Source organism: Austrofundulus limnaeus, unplaced genomic scaffold (assembly GCF_001266775.1).
Source record: "Austrofundulus limnaeus strain Quisiro unplaced genomic scaffold, Austrofundulus_limnaeus-1.0 Scaffold2020, whole genome shotgun sequence".
NCBI lineage: Eukaryota > Metazoa > Chordata > Actinopteri > Cyprinodontiformes > Rivulidae > Austrofundulus > Austrofundulus limnaeus.
The window spans coordinates 28,509-35,059 of NW_013954422.1; the positions used below are offsets into that span (position 1 = coordinate 28,509).

A 6,551-nucleotide genomic window follows, 5' to 3' on the forward strand; every position below is an offset into this window, starting at 1 on the left:
GTATATTAACTATATTAATATTAATCGATATTAATTAGGTTAAATATGAGAAGTTATGTTGGAGGTAATGTTTTTGAATAAGAGTGAATTCATTTCAATGCATGCAGATGTTGATACAACAATAGCTACACACAAACGCACACACATATATCAGTTTGACATTTTGATCTTCCGGACCTTTGTCTCATAAAATGYTCTCTGACTGGACCTCTTTAAATTTTAATTGAATACCCCTGCTCTATCACATATTGAAGCTCAAAGAAATTCCACAATTGTAGCCAAAGCTATTTTGGCTACTTTTTTCTAATTGGAAATTAATTGAGCATTTTTCAACATCCTTAAATTTATTCATACTGTTTCTAAATCTTTACAGAAGTAAGTAAGTAAGTAAGTAAAGTTTTATTTATAAAGTGCCTTTCACAGAAATATATTCACAAGGTGCTGTACAATCATTAACAGTATAAAAATGGTGAAAAGAATAAAATCAAACAGAAAAACATAATTACGCATAAGCAATGAAAATTGAAACATCAAATCAGGAATTAATTTCTAAAATTGTAAATCAAACACAAGGTCAGTGCAGGTCAAAATATACAGTAATACACAAAAACATAATGAATGCGGGAGAGAAACTATGGCGTAAGTTCAATAGTAAAGAAAACAAAGATTAGCGAAGCATTCACAATGAAGGTGAAGAAATTTATAGTTATTATAGCTCAGTACTGATTATAAACAACACCAGATTATTAGGGTTTCCTTATTTTATAATACTTTTATAATGTTTGTTATATTATGTGTTAATTAAATTAACACATAATTGTTGTGTTAATTATGACCAGTGTGTCCAATGTGTTGTTATTGTCCGAATCAATAACAACACATAAGTGAACCGTTTTTAAACCATTAGATTAAGGTTGTTGTCTTAATGCCGGTGATTCAGCCATAGGTCAGCAGGGGGCGAACTCAGGCATTGAAGATTCTGTATATATACTGATCCATTTCTGTTTTTCTTCCAGTGTGTGTGGTTTTGACTTGCCAGCCAGTGGCAAAATAAACCCCCACTCCAGAATTCTGGTGTTGTATGACATTATTTCTTATCACAGATCATTTTATTTAACACTGGTGTTTTCATCTGACTTCAGCCGATATTAAAACACGTATTTTCTTACAGAGGTACGCTTGCAGTAATGGTGAAGTGGTTAGCTAAAACACTTGAGAGAAAAAGTGAGTTTTTGGGAGTGTCTTGAAAGAGACAATATTATCAATGGAGCGCAGATTAAAAGGGAGTTCATTCCAGAGCCTGGGGGCCACAGAGGAGAAGGCATGGTCACCACGGGTCTTAAAGCGAGTGAGGGAACCATAAGGAGATGTTGATCCTGTGAGCGGAGGTCCCGTCTGGAGTTGTAAGCTATTACAATAGTCTAAGCGGGTAGAAATGAAGGCATGAATTACCATTTCCATTTCCAGAACCTTACACAATATCTTCTGGTTTTGCTCTTATTAAATTCCTTGTGACAATTTTAGCTACTTTTTTGTTGCAAATTTTAGCTTATTTCTAGTTTTTTAGCTACATGTCTGCCCTTTTCTGTTATTCTTCTGCTAATTTTTACTTTTTGTGCCTTCTTTCTGCTATTTTGAGTTATTTATGCTTCTTACAGTTGCTTTCTGCTATGTTCATCTATTTTAGCTTTTAGCTTTTTATGCTAATTCAGCTATATTTTTGCTGCTTTTACTGCTTTTCTGATTTATTTTGCTTCTTTCAAATTTCCAAGTTTAACTTACAATAATACTTATTTTATTAAACATGTTCAGCTCAATTTCATCAGCTTTCAGCTAAAGTTTGCAGCAACAGGCTGCACTAGCACTACAACACTAGCATTTTCACAGGAAATGCAATTTCTCTAGTATTTATTACATGTATTAATTAAGCCATTGGTCCTTGGACCAGTTGAACCTGATTGTGGACGGACTTCCTGTCTCCATTCTGTCCTATGAGGAAGCATGTATGACTGAGAGAAGGAAAGCCAGAAAGAGAAAGCTCTTTTAGATTCCTACCTCTTTCTAATTACAGAATCCCACTTCTTCCACCCACTTTCCTCCAATGCAGCTGATCCAGGAAAACATACAAACATGACACTGAGGCGATGATAAGCAGCAGGTCTGTATTTAGAGAATGGAAGAAATCAACTCCATTTAGGATGACCACACTACCTCTGCTCAGATCAATCATACTCCTGCAGACCTGCATGTGGGGGGCAACCCAATTTCGAACAGGGGGTTGGGGTTTGGGAACACGCACACACAATAAAAACAAGCTATGGCATACAGGTCTTTTTGTGTGCTGTGTCCATGTGAGCATTAAACTGTACAGAGTTAACCAGCCTCCCAAGCAGACAGGTAAAGAATGAAACCATTGCAACTGGACTCCAAGCAGCAGAGCTGGGTTTACACTTTCAAGTCCCCCTTTCCTTATCTGCAAGATTAGCTTGATAAGAGAATTATGAAGCCAGGCGGACATCTAAAGCTTCCTGGGGGGTCAATGCTGTGATGAGAGACAGCCTTGGAGTGGAGACCAGTGGAACTAAAACGCTTAACTCTACCACAACACATACACAGACTTTCGGGCTGACCCGGGCCTTATTCATTCACTCCATCATTCTTTCTCCACTTTATCAGAAAACGAAGAAGCGGGAAACAAAAGGAGAGGGAAGTGGAGGAAAGCAGGGAGAGCAGATAGCCTTGCTTCTCTGACTTCCTTCCTGTGCATTCCAGGTTTTGTGACCCTCCTTCAAGGACAAAAAGCTGAAAATGTTTCCCCCCACCACAGACAAACATATACCCACACACACATACACTATTTTTCTAAAATTAATGAAAGATAAGAACCATTCTCTCAAAGTTTAAAATGTAAAGAACAATAACTTATGTAGGTCAGGATAGGGCTATTCAAATTGCTCCGGGGGCCACAGTTAGTGCAGGCCAACAACTGAGGGGCCGAACATCCAGCATTTAGTTTAGTTTAGTTTAGTCATTCATTTTTATAAAAAAAAAAAAACTATAAAAATACAAATCATAAATGAAAGGTAGCAGCAGAAGAAAAAATCTTATATCTGCCCATTTTCTCAAAAGAATACATTTAAACAAAATAGTCTTCTAATAGCAAAGTTATTATGTAATTAAGCCAAGTATTATAAAGATCTGTGACCTTTGAAATAGTTTATTTTGCTGTATTTAAAAAAGTAGTGATACTTAAACAAAAACAAAAAACACATTATACCTTTTATTTATCACAAACAATATTTTAACATGTCTGACTTGCCAAATTTTTTAAATTTTATGTTCACTTTCATAGTTTCATCTTCCACTGTTTGTAGTTTTACCTGTCTTGAATGTGCATAGAAATTTTTTCACAGCAAATCCATCATGCCCGAATTAACACCATCAGATTTGATTTCAACACTTCTAAAGTGTCTATATGGGCCCACACCAGAGAGTGTTAATTTAACACTATTTGGAGAGTTAGTATCTCAACTCTAATTAAGTGTCAAAAATCAACTCTGTCTGGAGTTAATAATTTAACACTTACTAACACTAACTTGGTGTTAAAGTTGAAATAATAACTATCCCAGAGTATTTTTAACTACATAAGAGTTGAAATATTAACATCCCAGAGTATTTTTTAACTATACATAAGAGTTATTTATGATTAACTAAAAAAAAGTATATTTTACTGTTTTAATTTTTTTAGAAATAGCTTGGACATTTAATAAAGAGGCAAAAATTTTCTGAAACGCATTTATTCAAAACTTGCACCACAAATGAAAAATGTTTTTCTAAAACGTAACAATTTGGAACAATGTACGCTCTCTCACTTTCATTAGAATATTGCTTATCAAAGGGTCTGACATATTTAAGCTGTTCAGTGCAAATAACACTGTACTCATTATGCTTTTCTTCAATACAATATGCATGAAAGTGTTCATCAAAGTATAAGGTGTTTACAGTGCAGCCTAGTATGAATGCATGTTGTTCCTGTATTATGATATAGCAAATTTTCTTAAACACAGGTAGATCACTGGACATTCTAGTACATAAAAACATGCCAACCTGGTATTCAGTGCCATAATTTCGTACCCATTTTGTAGTTGAAACATTTAAGCATAAATCTACATTTAATGACTCACACTATACATGTCCTTGACTCATAGGCTTTCTTTTGTGTTCCCAACATCAATGTTGTAGATTGTGGTTTGAACAAAGGTGTAGAAACTGGAGAAAGCTTCATCATATGAGAGGCTGAAGACAAAGTGTGCCTTGAACAGTCCATCAAAAGCAGCCACTGAAGTTGGAGCATCACATGGGATAGCTTTATGGTCTACAATGATGAAGAACTTCTGAATGTTCTTTTTTTGCTCACCAATGCAGAGGAGGAAGGGCTGCCTGGTGTCAACTTTCTCCAGGAAAGTAGTGAGGCTGACTCCTTCCTGGAATTTAAATGGCACATGTCAGTCAAGAGTAAAATTTTCTTTTCAACTGTTTTCCATCTTTAGAGCACACAAGTGTGTACTGACCCCAAATCTTTCAAATTAGCTTCTTTTTGAAAGCAAAGCCATAGCAGTATTTGTTTATCTCATCACAGCAATAAATGGAGCATAATTTCATATCAGATACACAGATTACTAAACAGATTTACTTCATAGTGTTTTTATCTAATGTCTTCTCAAAATCATTAGTTACAAAGAGGGGTTACAAAAAATGCTATAGGTGCATATGTAACGATGCTTGTTTTTGGACACACTACAGCATCAGAATACTTTTTCTCCAATGTTTATTTTCTCTCCTGCAGAAGACAATCAAACAAACAGGTCACTTGTCTTCTCTTTTCTGCACTTCTGGCTCCTACATGTGCAAAAATAAATATTACTAACAGAAATGGCGGCACGCCCTTGCTATTATAGTTACTGTCCACCAGATGGTGCATTAAACAAAAGATGGCACCAAACTAGCTCTCAAGTGCCTACAAAACTTACAATCATGGTCAAAATGAAAAATAAAAGTTACAATAATGTTGTAAAACATTATACCAACAAGATGATCACAAATGCACAGCCTAAATAGTAGAAATTTCAATGAAAAATATAAAATATCATCAGCAACGCTTCCACACTTCTCACCCTCGCAGTGCTCAGCAGCAAAGTGAGGGAAACCAAAGGATTGAAGGCRCAAAATGCACGCATCATTTCCGCTTTGATGCTTTTCAAAATAAAATACCTCAATAAAATAAAATTCACAAAACATGAAAACAGTGAGGTTACTGATTATGTTAGAATATATTTTTAACTCCGTTACACCCACCCCCACTGAATTTTATTGACTTTGAGCCACAACTACACAGACACAATATGGTCATACCAGACCCCATGAAAACAGACTCTAAAGGGGTTATTAACACAAAAACCAACTGACAAAAGTATCCTATAAGGATGAAGTGGACTGAGGGCAGCACTTGTCCCTCAATCCAACCACTGGCAACAGGGTGCCCTTATACACCCCGACAAAACCCCAGATATAGTGTAGTACTGCTCAAAACAAAGAAACAAAGCATAAACTAATGTAACCTGACATTATGTTCAGTAACATACAGGTAAATAGATACAGGCCACAAAATGTAAACATCAATCAGTAAAAGCATGGAAAACAGACTTGCACACAGATCTAACATCAAATTTGTCTTGAACCACAGCTTGTTTAGACATTGTCTGAATTAGTCTATTCACAGGTTTAACCAGGCGACCCAATCTTGTTCTGATTTGAGGGGGGGCACCGACAGAACCAACATGGGTTTGTGAGGCCTGGTCAGCATCATCACAGTGATCTGTATTGGTCACATCATTCAGAACAAGGTCTGACTGTAACACCTCACTCAGGCTGTCAACAGCATCAGTCACATTTTTAGATTCATTGGAAACAGATTGCTCACAATCTTGAGTAACAGAGGAGACAATGGTGTAAGAGATGAGTTATTTATGCAAATAACTTACCTTACATCTTCTCATAACAAGTTATGAGAGTAAATTTTTACCAAGGTTTCCTCATTACTTTAATATTTGTCTGTGCAAAGGGAAGTGATACAATGAGGGAACTCAGACTGTTCAAGTTGATTCATAAAAGATTATGCAATCATTTATTTACACAATTGAACAAATCATAAATTACACCTAATTGTGGGTTTCCTACTAAGAGTCCAAGTAAATGAGATAAAAACCCGCGTCCGAATTTCTTCACATTAACTCAGATTACTTATACAGACAGTAAAACGTCAGTTCTGATGTTAAAACTAAACAATTTACTGGCACTTCACTTAGGGGTTGGCAAAGGATAAAGGGTAGTAAAGGTAAGAAAATAAGAGTTAGTGTTTCTGTTTTAATTTTGAAAGGTTTACAACCGGATTTAGCACGTCCCCTCTGAGCTCTCAGCTTCAACTAGACACGTCACCCTCAACACGTCAGCATTACCTGGAGATGTATGCTTAAAACACCCCTGGTGTGGAC

General features: G+C 35.9%; 2 long non-coding RNA genes across 2 annotated transcripts; both read right to left on the reverse strand.

Moving 5' to 3' along the window:
• Positions 1 to 3,781: 3,781 nt before the first annotated feature.
• LOC106536896 (uncharacterized) lies at positions 3,782 to 4,487 on the reverse strand. Its single transcript, XR_001312584.1, has 2 exons — positions 4,418 to 4,487; positions 3,782 to 4,339 (listed from the first exon to the last, which is right to left on the reverse strand). It is a non-coding gene; the product is annotated as an uncharacterized LOC106536896 (long non-coding RNA).
• A 324-nt stretch (positions 4,488 to 4,811) lies between these two features.
• Positions 4,812 to 5,317, reverse strand: LOC106536895 (uncharacterized). The gene is made up of 2 exons (XR_001312583.1): positions 5,175 to 5,317; positions 4,812 to 4,899 (listed from the first exon to the last, which is right to left on the reverse strand). It is a non-coding gene; the product is annotated as an uncharacterized LOC106536895 (long non-coding RNA).
• Positions 5,318 to 6,551: the final 1,234 nt, after the last annotated feature.